The sequence below is a fragment of the Puma concolor genome, chromosome A1, assembly GCF_028749965.1.
Source record: "Puma concolor isolate L17-30 chromosome A1, mPumCon1.1.hap2, whole genome shotgun sequence".
NCBI classification, from domain to species: Eukaryota; Metazoa; Chordata; class Mammalia; order Carnivora; family Felidae; genus Puma; species Puma concolor.
The window spans coordinates 108,748,046-108,763,215 of NC_141667.1; the positions used below are offsets into that span (position 1 = coordinate 108,748,046).

The following is a 15,170-nucleotide window of genomic DNA, read 5'->3' on the forward strand; positions in this document are numbered from 1 at the left end:
TCAATTTTGGAACCTAGCCCCCTAGTGTGGGGGTTTCTAAGAGGTAAAACCCACCCAAGAAAAGTATTCTAATGCTGAGTAGTAAAGGCCAGTAGGAACCAGATCTCACAATATAGTAGAAAGAACTTGAAATAGGAAAGTGTGGGGTTTTTTTCTATTTAATCTGAATTACACACATCTAACAGGAATATTAATCAGCTGTTTCTAATAGAATAGGAAAAGAGGCCAAAACAAAACACCACAGAGCTGTTCTTAATTACTTTCTTATGGGATTAGCTTTTAAAGTTGTAAAATAGTATTAAATTTTTTTCAGTGAGGCATGGCCTTATCTGTCTAATGATTTTAATGTACTTTCTTCAAATTAGTCACTGTAGACGGTTGATTTTAGGCTGCCATATAGCCTTTAGTTAATTTTGGAGCATGGAAAATGAATTGCTGGGTTTCATTTATTCATTTATTTAAGGGATACTCATATATGTTAGACACCATCTAACAACAACAACAACAAAAACCAACAACAATAAAAACTCCGTGTAAAGCAAGCCAGATAATATCACTTTAGGAATTAGCAGCAGCTGTTGCCATTAGAGTGGATAGGTTAAAAATAACTCCAAGTTCTCTCTTGTTCCTTTTTTAACCTCTCCTTTGCAATTATGAAATCCCATTCATCTATGATCCTCAAGCATTCATATAAATATATTTCAAATAAATGAATCCTCAAACACGTAGGAGCTACATGCTACTGCAAATGAAAACACTGAGGCACAAAGGAGGAAACTGACTTCGTTCAAGTAATTTGACGACTGTGGCGCTCAAGCCGCAGAATTATCCGGGCATGAAGTCTGCAAGCAGCTTGATAAACACCTTCCGCCACGTTGAAGGTAAGAACTGTAGAAATTCAATAAAGCAAATTATTTCCTAAGGGAGAAAACACACAGGAAGGGCACTGAGAACATTTCTGTCATCTGGGTATCTTATTTTTTCCAGACAATTAGCAAAAAGGGGCCACAGGACTTTCCCCTGGTTTGCAAAGACTGCCTGGAAACTGATGATCAGCATTTGGGGTTGAAAGAGCCGGGTGTAATCTGTAAATGATATGGATATCAAAGAATATAAGTGTATTATTATGAATTCATTAATATTTGAGTCAAAGGTAAATAGGAAAAAAAAAGTGAATCATGTAGGTACTGAGTTTTTTCATATCCACTTCCAAAGTGTAGTTGTCACCGTTCAGCTTCTCCCTGAAACCAGGTATTTCAGGCTGGGTTGTGCCAGCTTTAGCAGTTCAAACTTGTGCTTGTATTTTGCAGGCAATTTTACATTAGATAAAGAGTTCAAATCAGCCAGCTCCTTCCATTTCCTTTTTCAGCCCTTCCCCCAACAATCAAGCTATCAGAACAGCAGAAGAGGGGGAAAAAAAAAACAATCAACAACAAAAACCAAAACAGTCTCTCAATAAGAACATTTTATGAGTTTCCTCTCTGTCATTATTCTCTTCTGGCTGAGCAATCTTTCTTTGACAAGAGTATTTATCTTCTTTGCAATGCCTGGATACGTGGCCTTATGCCATCTACTGTAGCAATAATTCAGCTGGATAAAAGGTAGGGGAGAGTCCATTTTGAAAGTCAATTTGTAATTTTCACATTTCAACCCATTTTCCTCACCCCGCAAATCCATTTCAGATGAATTAAAAGATTGACTAATAAAATACTAAAGTTTAGAAATCAGAATAAAATATAATTTAACAGCTTTGAAGGTTGCAAAGAGATATTTTTATAATTAGAGGCTTAGAAACAATAGATAAAATAATAAAGGAAAATATTGACAGTTGTGAGTGCATACAAATAGTAACATTCGGACATAGAAAACAAAATATGTCCCCATCTTTATTTCATAGACAGCTCTCGGAGAATGCCATTTCTGTGGTATTATCAGATCTGTTTTTACTCTTATCATGCTATAAAGTCTTTTTTATAATATACTTAAAAAAATCCTGAGTGTCAAATCAATAAATTATAAGTCAAAGTAAATCATAGAAGACTGAATGAGAAAAAACAACACACTAAGCTTTGAAAAGGTAGAATAGTAAAAGCCATAAATCATCAAATTCTCATGAGAAGAAATCCAGGGACTCAGTAAACCTGTTGGAAAAAATTTCAGCTTTATTAATGAACAGAGAAATGCACAGCAACCAGTGAGATGTACTTTTTTCTACTGAATTAGAAAAATACACAACGATTAAACACGTTGCCGGTGAGGTTACAAAATAGTAAGCCCTGTGCTACATTCTAGTGGCTGTGCAAATTGCTTCAGTATTTTTGGAGGCTATGTTGAGTCCAAAATGCTGGATCCCTGATAGATCAAGAGCTATTGAAATGTCTCAGTTTCTGCTTTCTGCCGAGATGGCAGACAAGCCTACATTGCAGGCTGCTACCCTCGAAAGCAATGCCGCAGTAATTGTAGAAGTAAGAGGAAGGTATGGATTTCAGGAGCGGCACCACCAGCAATAATAGTGAAAAAGTCCTGGGAAGACCACAGCCTGTCCTAGAAGAGCAGGAGTTGTTGGGTGGCTCAGGCTGGCGTGCAGGGCTGCTGCCTGTGACGATAAAGGGAGGATGGGTTAGAATATTAAGTTCTACTCTTTCTTCTCTTTTGGTTTACCTTGGAACAATCATTATCTGCTCTTCAACTCTGACATTTGTGTGCTGGGAACAAAATCAGGGCAGCATCTTAAGTCCTGCTGGGTAAGGTGTTCATAAAAGCAAGGTCAGTGTCGGTCTTTCAGCATTGCTCTTCTAAACCCTTAGGGCTATGACTTCAACCTAGCCTATTCTCAGTGCTGCCCTTCCATAAGTATCATGGTAAAGGCTTGGGATAGGGGCAGGGATCATCAGTGGTTCTATTGTGTGTACGACTCTCATCCTCGACTCATGTTTTCTTCTGTTCCCTCAATACACCTGGACTGACACAGATGAGGGCCTGACTATGGGTGTTCACTGGTGCACATTATTAGAAAGATTAGTTGAAACCCTATGTGAACATGAGCTCAAAGGCCAAAATGACTAACAGATGAAGAATTCAACTATCTCAAAGAATGACCACAAACTGGATAATATATATATTTTTTACCATCTGAGAAATATTGGAATAGAAACTCTGAGAATTTAAAATAAGTATTCGATAGATACAGACATAGAATGCTAAGGAACAAGATAATGATGTGGAAAATCAAAAGAACTCTTTCAGAAAACAGCAAGAAACGATAAAGAAAACAGAAAAGGAAACACTAAGAAATTTGGAAGGCAGTGCCAACATTTAGGAAATGGGAGACCCAAAGGGAAAGAAAAATAAAAGAGGAGGAACTATTTAAGGAAATAATTTTGGATAATTTTCCAAAAATAAATAAATGATAAAACACTTCAGATGAAAAAAGAAAAATAAATATCTAGATATGATAGAGAGGTTTAAACACTATCAAAGACAAAGAGAAAATCTATAAAAGCTTTCCAAGAGAAAGAAGAGATCATCAAAAAAAAAATCATACAGGGGCGCCTGGGTGGCGCAGTCGGTTAAGCGTCCGACTTCAGCCAGGTCACGATCTCGCCGTCCGTGAGTTCGAGCCCCGCGTCGGGCTCTGGGCTGATGGCTCAGAGCCTGGAGCCTGTTTCCGATTCTGTGTCTCCCTCTCTCTCTGCCCCTCCCCCGTTCATGCTCTGTCTCTCTCTGTCCCAAAAATAAATAAACTTTGAAAAAAAAAATTAAAAAAAAAAATCATACATCAGATTTCTCATCAGCAACATGAGATGAAGAAAGGCAATAAAGTAATATATTTGAAGTACTAAAAAAATTTCAAAAGTAGAAATTTATACCCAACCAAATTTTCAATCAAATTTGAAAGTTTAATAAAAATATCCTCATGCATGCATACCTCAGAAGGCCTACCACACAGACTCTGAAAACACTTGTGGAGAGGAAAAGTTCTAGAGTCTACAGCAAGAGATAAGAGAAATATGGGTGGTAGAATAACTTGTTTAAGTCTATGGTTTTTCATTTTTAAAAGCCAGGACTAAAGAAAATGAAAACTATCCTACCTATAATAAACAAAAATTAAAATTGTAGACATTATCAACATGTTAAGTGTGGGGGGGGGGGCAATGGGAAGTACTACAAGGACATGAGGATGTGTTAAATTACTTTTTTTATTAGGATTAAGTTACAGATATTAATTTTAAAAATCAGCAGTATAAATAAACTCAAGTGTGGGTATTAAAGGAGAGCCACCAAAAGAATGTATATAATAATATATAACCATTAGGTGAAGAAAAATCACTCAAACTCCCTAATGGAAGCCACAAAGGAGAAAAAAGAAACAAAAAGAAAGGTAAATGGTAGGATTAAATAAGACAGAAACAAGCCTTAATATAAAATAAATGCAAACAGTTAAATCAATTAAAGGACAGATTTAGATTGGACTTTAAAAAAAAAATTCAACAATATCTTCTCTGTAAGAACAATATTTAAGACAAAAACTCAATACAATGTTTAAAAGAAATACCAGGAAAATATTATACAATAAGAAGCTTAAGTAGCAACGGTAATAATTTAGCAGGCAAAAAGTATAAATGACGGAAAAGGTATTATATCCTGTAAAATAAAATATAGGATCATAAAATATGGCCAGCAAAAATACATGCATCTAACAACAGCCTTAAAATATAGCAATGACTGCCAGGCTTTAGGGTGAAAAAAGGTAAATCAACAACCGAATGCAGATTTTAACACACACTTAGAAACTGAAAGATTGGGGCGCCTGGGTGGCGCAGTCGGTTAAGCGTCCGACTTCAGCCAGGTCACGATCTCGCGGTCCGTGAGTTCGAGCCCCGCGTCGGGCTCTGGGCTGATGGCTCGGAGCCTGGAGCCTGTTTCCGATTCTGTGTCTCCCTCTCTCTCTGCCCCTCCCCCGTTCATGCTCTGTCTCTCTCTGTCCCAAAAATAAATAAAACGTTGAAAAAAAAAAATTTAAAAAAAAAAAAAAAAAAAAAAGAAAAGAAACTTAAAGATTAAGCAGACAAATTAAGAATTGATACCAACAAGTGCCACAAGACTATGAGACGTGTAGAAAACTTTGCACCTTACAGAGAATCCACATTCTTTTTAAGAACTCACAGAATATTTACAAAGAGACATGAATAGCATGTTATGTCGTGTATTCTAAAAGGTAAATTGTAATTCATTAAGGAGTGCGCTTGTGATGCGCACTGGATGTTGTATGGACGCATCATCCATATGGACGTTGTATGACGCATACATCGACATGTATGTTGAATCACGAAATAGTACCCCCGAAACTAGTATTACAGGGTATGTCAACTAACTGGAATTTAAATACAAACTTAAAAAAATGTAACTCATGCAGATATTTTAAAGTTTTACTTATTGAACAACCACCAGCAGCCCTTTAAATAAACTTCAATGACATTTCTACTTTTTCCCCTGGACAAATACTTTGTCTCTTTACAAATGTTTTTTCAATCCAGTTTACTGTGCTTCCTATTATTTGGAAATTACATTTTCAAATCTTTCTTTACTTGTGGATACGTCTTCTCTTCCCAGGAGGTCTCAAAGCACTTCCTGGAAGGTACATGTGGGAGACCTTTGCATTTTACCCCTGTGTACAAAGGAAACTCCTCAAAATTCATATGGTGGATTCTGAAGGGCACTGGTCTCTGGTTCCTGACTGATGGTCACTCTCATTCTTTGCTGTATGCAGATCTTCAGTAAATGACAAGAGCAATATTTCAAAAGTTTGAGTCTCTGCTCTTTTTTCTTATGACATAGGCCACATTGGAAAATTCAATACATTCCTAAGGGTTAATGTTATGCGTGCTAATTAAAACAAAAGAATAGTTTCAAAAATAAGTTAGGAACTGTAGTGTTTGAAAAACAGTCTTTGTATTGAAAAAGTGAATAAACAATTTAGAACTAAGTAGTAATGAAAACTCTACACGTCAATCAATATTTGTAGGATGCAGCTAAAGGAATCACTTAAGATATTTATAGCTTTTTAATACTTTTATTTGAAAACAAAGAAGGTCAAAAACCATAGGAAATTCATATGACCCACGAAGAAAGCAAAGCAGCTGGAGAACACGGTGAGAATAACCAGTTACCGGTGTGAACGTGTGTGATACCTGCAAACTCTACCACAAACATCAATGTATCTATGAATCTCAGTTAAATTTTATTTTTTTTAAGTTTATTTATTTATTTTTGAGAGAGAGAGCGAGCAGGGGAGGGGAAGAGAGAGGGAGAGAGAGAATCCCAAGCAGGCTTCGTGCCATCAGTGCAGAACCCGATATGAGGCTTAAACTCACAAACTGTGAGATCATGACCTCAGGTGAAATCAAGAGTCAGACACTTAACCAGCTGAGCCACCCAGACACCCCTACCCAATTAAATTGTCTAATTTAAGCTCTCTTGCTCCCAAGAGTAGGTGACAGGGCTCCTCTGATCCTGTACAGAGTTCAGCTGGTGTAGAGAGAGTGACCTTGCCCAATCAGATTCTCGTTCTCAAGGATTTGAATGGAGGATTTGAATGGAGAGACCTAGAGGGAAGTTTCAAGTCATTAGCATTCTATGTGAGTTGAGCCAAGAGCCTTGTGTGTGATGAGGAGGGAAAGAACAATGACTGAGAGATCCTACACGTGGACCTGACGGCAGAGAAAAACAAGGGTGGAGGAGAGTGCACTGTCGCCAAGAAATAGAGAGCTTCTGATATTGCAGCTCTCTGTGTCATTGCCTGTCCTTAGGGTCTGTGAGGTTTTTGAATCCTTGAAATTAACTCGTTTATTTAATTAGTTTGATTGTTCTTGGTAACTGACTAATCTTGGCTCTAATACTACACTATATAATTGTGCACATCTTTTATTTCCATTCTCTTTTGTTATAGGGAAACATTGTGTTCTGGGTTATTCTTTCTGCAGTTATGACATGAACGGGACATTGTCAAATATTTGCTTAGAAACACTGCTATATAAAATATTAAGTGAATACCGCATCTACTGCTTTTGCAAGAGCAATACCATTTTCATGAATCTTGGCCTCTGTAGCTAAGGTTTAGATCAATCTATAAGCAATCCAACCAGTCAGAATCCAGCAACCCCTTGATCCTCTGTAAGCTTCATGCGTGCATCTAGTTATGTTACCAGAATTTGGTGGCTCGACTGTAATAGTATCTATTGTGGAACCAACCGGGCAATACTCAGAAGGTGAGAATAGTAAATGTTAATGGTTGGTGAGTCATTATAAAATTAAAATATGAAATATGCTGAAGATACGGAGGGAGTAGAAATTCTGAATTGAGTTAGGGAAGGGAAAAAATGCCAAAGAAAGTGACGGGCAAAATGCAGTTCGGTGTGTGTGCCCTGGGTCTGGTTCTCTCTAGTGGCTACTTGAGTCACGGCCAGACCTGGCTCTAGCACAGTAAGTTCTTCTGTGAGGTACTGGGCATTGTGGTCGATGCTCTTACTATGTAATCTATGTAGTAGATGCCCCTCCCCCCTTATCAGGATGGTGCACCCCTCCCCCAGCCGCTTTACACGTTAGCTGGTACCTGCTCACAGGTGCACCCTTCTGAGAACTGCCCTCTGCCAACAAGAGCCACTGTGTCTGGAATTGCTTAGGAGCTTACCCTGTCCCCGTAAGGGTGGTGCACGCTCAGTGTCTGCCTGAAACGTGAGTACAACAGCCTGAACTCCCATTTCAAATTAGGGTAACTCTGTGGTGTTATTCTTGCTCCAGAGTTCCCTGAGGGAACAGGTTAGGGCTAGATTTTGCCCGAACCCCATAGTGCCTGGCTTTTTTCCCTGGCCCCATCCAAGTTTCCTCATTCCCCTACATGTTTCCCTGAGGGCATTCTCTCAATAAAACACCCCCATGGTAATCTCCCTCTCTGTTCTATTTCTAGACAATCCACCTTTATGCACTCATCTAACCTTTCATCTGACTAAGCAAAGGTGGTCTTCCATTTTGCTACTGTCTGTAGATTTGCTGGCACCTCAGTGGAGGGATAACTATCTTGACTGATCCATTCATAGTCCATTACAGTTTTCCTCTGTGAGGATTCCTCTCCATCACCTCATACCTTTTTACAATTTAGCACCTGGTGCCTGAGTCCTCTTAATGTCTTTGTTTAAGAAAATGCCTTGGTGAGCTGTTTGAGTGTGAAAGGAGAGACCTGGAGGGCATGCATTCAAAGAGGGTGATGAAACAAAAAGATGAATTGATCTGCATAAGAATAAACAAAGATTTTTATGTTGGGGTGAATCTGAAAGGGTAGAGGATCCAGAGGGGATAAGGAGAGAGAAACTTGGCAGTAAAACAGGGGAAGGAAGAAAATTCCCAGTAGTGGAAAAGCCAAGACATTCAAGACCAAGGACATCTAATATTCAGTTATAAGTTGTTTTGCTGTGAACTTCCTAGAACTCTAAATCTTTGGGAAAAATGTAATTTGCCAGCACAACCTTGTAGGCTGGCGATGGGGGGAAATAAAAAATCAGGGCAGTGAAAATCCAGTCCTGTAGTTTCGTCTTTGCTGACACCTACAGTGTGGGGGCGCCATCTTTTCAAAGGGGCGATAGGCCACATGTGTTGGCAACAACTAGCAGGAGAGTGAATGATGGCCTGTGGGGACACTAACAGGCAGACAGAACCAGCTGTGGCATGGTCCTGACTCAGGACAGGTACGAGACAAGACTTCCTTTCCCCCAAATAAACCAGAAGAAAGTGACTTAGAAGCAGGGATAGAAAGGCTAGCATCTGGATTATACACACACACACACACACACACACACACACACACACACACACACACACATCAATACCTAAGTATTGTAAATTCAGTCTTTAATGAAATTCTGGCAAAGTGAAACACAAAGCATTTGTAACATGGTTACATAACCTTTGTTTGGCTATCTCTCTCTCTCTCTCTCTCTCTCTCTCCCCCTCTTTTTTTTTTCTACCAGAATAGACAATATCAGAGCCTATTAGTGCTGTCCTTGGGAAGACTGAGTGCTTTTAAAAAGAGTACCCTGGAATAAACAAAAGACAAGCACAATCTGGTGACTAAAAATGGTTTCCTAAGAGGATAGCTGTATACCATTTCTTTCGTCCTTCCTGCAAGTCCTACTGATTTTTTCACTTTCCATCTCAAATTCCCACCTTCATAAAGTGTCTCCTGACCTGCTCCCAATCAGTTCCCTCCCTCCTGTGAGCCCTCTGTACCTTAGAGTTTGAAGACTTCTTAAGTTTTATTAAATTTTACTATGTTTCAGAGTGTTATATCAAATCTGGGCTCATCTTAGGAGATAAAAATTAAGACAGAGACATTGAACTGGCAACATTTCAAGAGTTTTACTGGCCACGTGGAATTCTTCACATGAAGAAAAACAGTCCATGTGCCAGGCCAAGTCTAAGTCAGACAAAGGATTTCATAATGACTTCATAAGCTCCCCAGAATACAAGAACAACAGTGAATGCTTTTCATGTTGACTCATTTCATTTCCATTATGATCCTAGGAGATAAGTACTATTCCTATCCTCATTTTACAGATAAGTTAACGGAAGCGCAGAGATGTTCAGTAGCTTATCTAAGGGAGTAGCAAGATCAAGATTGAATCCAAGTAGTCTGCCCTTAACTAGTAAGACTCCCTGTCATATAACTTTTAAAATCTTGGTCTATATTCAATTCTTCTCCCAACAAACCAACGTTATGGCTCAGGAGACAAAGCTGAGGAGGGTAGACAAAAGGTAATAGGATCAGGAAAATGTATTTCTTTCCCTCTACCCTGGGAAGCCTCTGACTTTATAAACTCTCTGCTTTTTAACAAAAAATTATGCATTCACAAATAATAAAGGAGTTTGGGCTTTACATCTCATTGCTCCACATCAACCTCCTAAGGTCTTCAGTGCATTTCAGATAGGTGCTGGAATGAATCCCAGATCCAGGAACTGTTTATTAAGGTACTTGTCCTAACTTAATTATGGCAAAGGATAAGGCAGATGTATAGACCCACCCACTATATAGATATATACCCACTCTCCCGTGATATATACCCAGCTTCTTTAGCAACCAAGTGGGAAAAGAGAAAATTTGGAAGTTGTGTGCCTTCTCCGAGCTTGCCCATCATTCTCTTTTAATATTTTACATCTGTGAGGAATCAAATTGATCCGTATGTTGAATGTATGATTATTTTTATGTCTCCTTGTATACCCCTCCCTAAAGGGTAAGAACGAATCTTTGTATCTCCTGCATTACCTTTGTACAATGCCTTGTACTCTAAAGATTCACTGAATTGGATTGACCAGTACTTTGGGTACATGTTGCATCTGTCAAGGTTGAGCTGGAAATAGGAGAGAAATCAAGCAGAACAATCAAAAGAGAAATGGAAGAAATGTAAAGACAGGAGTATTTGCCAAGGTGCGAGGAAGGTGGTGAACATACAGGGGCTAAAAACATCAGGAATCTGGCACCTCCCCTGGGTCTGAAGGGACAAGGAGAGGGAGGGGTTGCTGGAATCTGGCCAGAGCTGAAGTTGTAGAAAAAAGGCTGCCTAGCAAGAACTGTGGACTTGGGTGGGGGGAACATGGCCACTGCCATCCTGGGACCTGGCAGAGAGAAAAAGAGAGGGAAAGAGCTGATGGAGCAAATACCTGTCCCTCTTTCTCTCCCATCATCAGATCTCCTGGAAGGGCCTCCCACTGTCTGAGTTAACTGGAAGTCAACAGAGTGGATAAAGTTGGAGAGTGATCTAGGAGGGCACAGGGAGAATATGCAGCAGACACATGGATCAAGTTTCATCCATTCACTCAATACCCACTGACTACTTTGGTGTGCGAAAAGCACTGGACTCAGTAATGTGAGAGAGACATGTATGAAAACGGCACAATCCCTGTGGGAAGTGGTTATTTACATTTTGGAGATGATCCATTATAGATTGCAGCAAAAAGGCTTTTACTCTTTTAAATGTTCCCACTAGTATATGTGCATGGTTAAAATGGATTTGTCATTCTAAGAAAGTGACAGTTGGCTTCTATCTTCCTCACCATCACTCCTTCCTCTTGGAAGAAACTTCTTTAATTCTGGTGATAATCTCCATATCTTTAAAAATACACGTACACTGGACTTTTGGTTGATCCCTTTTACACACTGTGAACTTACTCCAGGAAAACAGCCTCAGAGAAAAGCCCTCTGCTTAACATGAGGCACAGACCCCAAGCCACCCTGGCTACTTCTCCACCTAGTCACCCAGAGTGAAGGTCCCCAGCCAAGAATTTCCACCCAGGTCTGTAGCACCTCCAGTCAGCTCCACAGCATCTCACACTTGAGTTACAACTTCATGTTAATTTTTTCCCCAATGTAATTCGTGAGTGGGTTTAAAAATCAATGGGGAGTAACAAGCTTGTAGTAAAACAAATAGTCCTTGTCCTATCGTCTTCCATCTCTGTTGTCCTCTCCGCGGAGGCACTATTTCCACCTCCTTTAGCTGTTTCTCTGCCATTTACTGCTATATTTCTAAATATAAATGGTGTCATTTTGACTTCCATATACAACAAAATTTTTCAGAGTAGTTCTCTAGTTCTATTTTGCTTACAAAATCTTTAACCTTTCTTTTTTTTTTTTTTTTTTGGTCTTTATTTCATTTGCTTTTTAACTGCAATTTCTCCATACTTCTGAATGATGTTCCCAAATGAAAATTCAATACCCCAAAGATTAACCAAGTGCAATAGAATGTAAAGAATGCATCTTAATGCCCAGAAGCAAATAGATATACATTTTTTTTATTTGAGTATAGTTGACACAAAACATTACATTAGTTTCAGGTGTATGGTGTAGTGGTTTGACGAGTCTGTGCATTATGGTACCTTCACTGCAAGAATAGACACTACTTGTCCCCTTAGCTTCTTATTACAATATCATTGATTGTATTCCTTATGCTCTATCTTTTATTCACATAACTTACCCATCCCGTTACTGGAGGCCTGTACCTACTACCTTTCCCCTTTTCCCAGTTCACCCATCCCCCCTCCCCCTCCCCTCTGGCAGCCATCACTTTGTTCTCTGTATTTATAGTAACAGATCTATTCTTGAGATATGCATCTACATTGACAAATTGATTTTAAGTTTATTTAGGGAGACTTTAATAGACTTAATACTTAAAGAAAGATCTGTGTATGAGCCCTTTGTCAAAAATTATTTTGTTTTCTGACCATGGTTTCCCATTCTGCACCAAGATCATATTCACCCTAAAAATATCCTCATACTCCCATTATGACCTATTAAGACACGAAGATAATTATTTTCTCTGTTTTCTTGTCTTTCATTTTGTAAGGTTTTTCCCTCTTAAGTGAATTACTCAATCTCTGTCTCTATTATCTCATTTGGATCCTGCATTTGTTTCTCCCTGACCCCGAAATATCTATATATACTAGATCTGTATGCTTTGTTCAACAAATTTGTAAGAAGAATATCATGTTCCAAAGTTGTTTTTCAAAGAACTAATTCAGTTCCATTTTTGAATGCTATCTTTCCCCATCATTATAAAAATCTTTCTGAAAGCATTCTTTCTACTAAATAACTTGGTATGGTGTCTATTTTGAGCATATGAGCAAGCAAAATTATTTCTAAATCAGAGCAGAGTGTTTAAGTTGCAGTTGAAAGTTCCATTCAATTCCATAAGCCCTTATTGGAGCATGTGCGGATGTCCTCATCACGCAATGAGGTTCTGACTATCCGAGACACAACATCTCCATTCAAGAGGTTTATGATGTTTAGAATGACACATGCATGAAATAAGGAAGATATGAGTTGTATGGAGTTTGAGAGCCCAAATGAGTGATACAGACAAGCAGTGCTTATAGGTGTCCAAAAAATGGGGATATCAGTGGGGGCTGAGTTAGCTGATGGAAGATGTCATGCAGTTGTTGCAATCAGAGAGCCATGAAAAAGGCAGGAGGTGGAGGGAGACCACGAAGACCACCAGCTTCACCAATGCTTGTGTTGAGTTGAGCAAAGAGAGCTAGAATCGAGACCAAGAGCTTTCCTTCCACACTGTGTAATATGACATTGGGATGCTTTTGATTGTAAGGATGTCTTACTACAGATGCTCCCAGGGACACATAAGTCTCAACTTATGCAAAATAGATCTTAGGAAAATTGTTGGATACCATCCACCAACGAAGTTTAGCCACGGGAAAGAATTCTGTGTGGTGTGGAGCTACACAGTGGTTTGAGCTGGGGAAGATTATCTCAAAGTGAGCCCAAGGCACGCAAGCTCCAGCAGAGAAAGCATGGTGCTATTTCTGTGGATTTTCACGGAGGCAGTGCAGTTAGCTTCAGGGTTTTTTTTGTATCATGCCACCTTCCCTTCCTTGTCCCCTACCCCGTTTCCTTCCTTTCCTCTTTTGCATTCTGATTATGCCTGGAAGGATTCTGGAAAGGCTAGAACTGTATTTGGAGAGCCCCTCGCACCAGATTTGTGACTAGTCACGCATGCTTCATTAGATTTCATGTTTATGCCAAAATGGTGAAGCTGCAGGTGCTGATATGGAAGCAATATAAATGTCTCAAAGCGTTTACAACTAGCACAAACTTTGAGCTGCTAAGACAATATGAGTAAAAATAAAATCGTGAGAGTGGGGATACTCTTTATTTCCTTACCAGTAGGCTGAAACAGATCAATTCACTGAACAGCAACTTATCAAAAGATAATTTTGCTAAAAATTATTTGCTCTGTACCAGTTTGCCACATTGTGATTTATGGACTAGGAATTAGTTGATTGAGTAATTCATCAAAAGAGCTATTTGCTGAATTATCAATACACTAAAAGCTTCACTGTATTAACGCCTGCAAGAGAATGGCATATTTACTCATTCTATTCACAAAAGTGCAAAGAAAATGTTATTCATCAACAGTTAATCCAATCTTTCTTAGGAGTACTTTTCCCCCTTCCTCATACTCTACTGGGTGGTATGGGCCAGGGGAACTTAAATTAAGCATTTATCATTATATTCTGGTTTCAACTGATTCCTTTTCAGTAAATGTTTATTCTTTCACAGTTCTCCCCCTTTCACCCTGTCCCTGACACAGATGGCTTCTGGGGTCATGGTCTTACTGCGTTCTCATGTCATTGGCAAGGGGGAGCGGAGGGGTCTCTGATCCGTGAGTGGACCCTTGTGCTTCTGTGGAAGGAATGTTCCCTGCTGTTCTTGTCCCTGATCTCCCTTGCTGGCTCCTGTGGCTGAGGTCTGCTAATGTTGCTGGAGAACCTGTGTTCTAATTTCTTGGAATAGTCTACTGTGTTGACTCAGACCCACCTCAGCTGCTGGTGATCCTGTGTGTTCTTCCTAAGATCTGGCTGTGAATCCTATTTGGTCTTCTCGCAGGGTTGTGGTCCTGGAGACGTGGCTGTCAGTGCAGAATGACCCCAGCAAGCTTACCAGGGAGCAGAGCCAACTCCTATGTGTTCCAACACATGCCACAGGGGAGCTCCTGCAAGTTTCCATACACTAGGAGCTGCGAGAGACTCGGCAGTCCTGCAAGATCAGGTAGCCCCCTAACCCCTCCAGCTTTACTGAAAAGCAGCTGCCTAGAGTTGCTAAAGAGCCACTCATGTGGGTGCCTGGGTGGGTTAAGTGTTGACTCTTGATTTGGGCTCAGGTCATGATCTCATGGTTTGTGAGTTCCATCCCCATGTTGGTTCTGCACTGCCAGCACAGAGCCTATTGGGACTCTTTCTCTCCCTCTCTTTCTGCCCCTGTCCTGCTCTCTCTCTCAAAATAAAGAAATAAACTTAAAAACAAAAAAAGCCGCTGACATAATTGTGGCCTCTGGCATCGTATGACACATGGGTCTTGAGGTATCTCTGTGAGGTCTGCAGGTTTCTTCTCAGCCTGTCTTCTCTTGTAATAGCCACCCGGAAATCCAAAGTCACACAGCAAACATCTCGAATCTTGCTTTCTCTACTTCTGTCCTCTTCCTAATCTGGAGGCCGACAGGCACCAGATGGCCACTTCCTCCTGACTTATTACAACTTCCTTGCCATCACATCCTTCTTCCTTAGGGAGCTCTCTCACTCTCTTCCTCCTTTCTTTGGGGTTATAGTGACAGAAT

The 15,170-nt window shown here is 39.8% G+C and overlaps 1 long non-coding RNA gene across 1 annotated transcript in view; it reads left to right on the forward strand.

The window, feature by feature from the left end:
- The first annotated feature begins 659 nt into the window (after nt 1-659).
- LOC147584356 (uncharacterized) overlaps nt 660-15,170 on the forward strand; it is a 91,758-nt gene continuing 77,247 nt past the window's right edge. The window contains exons 1-2 of the long non-coding RNA XR_015248898.1: nt 660-881; nt 14,444-14,605. This is a non-coding gene — a long non-coding RNA (uncharacterized LOC147584356). The remainder of the gene's footprint in view (nt 882-14,443; nt 14,606-15,170) is intronic.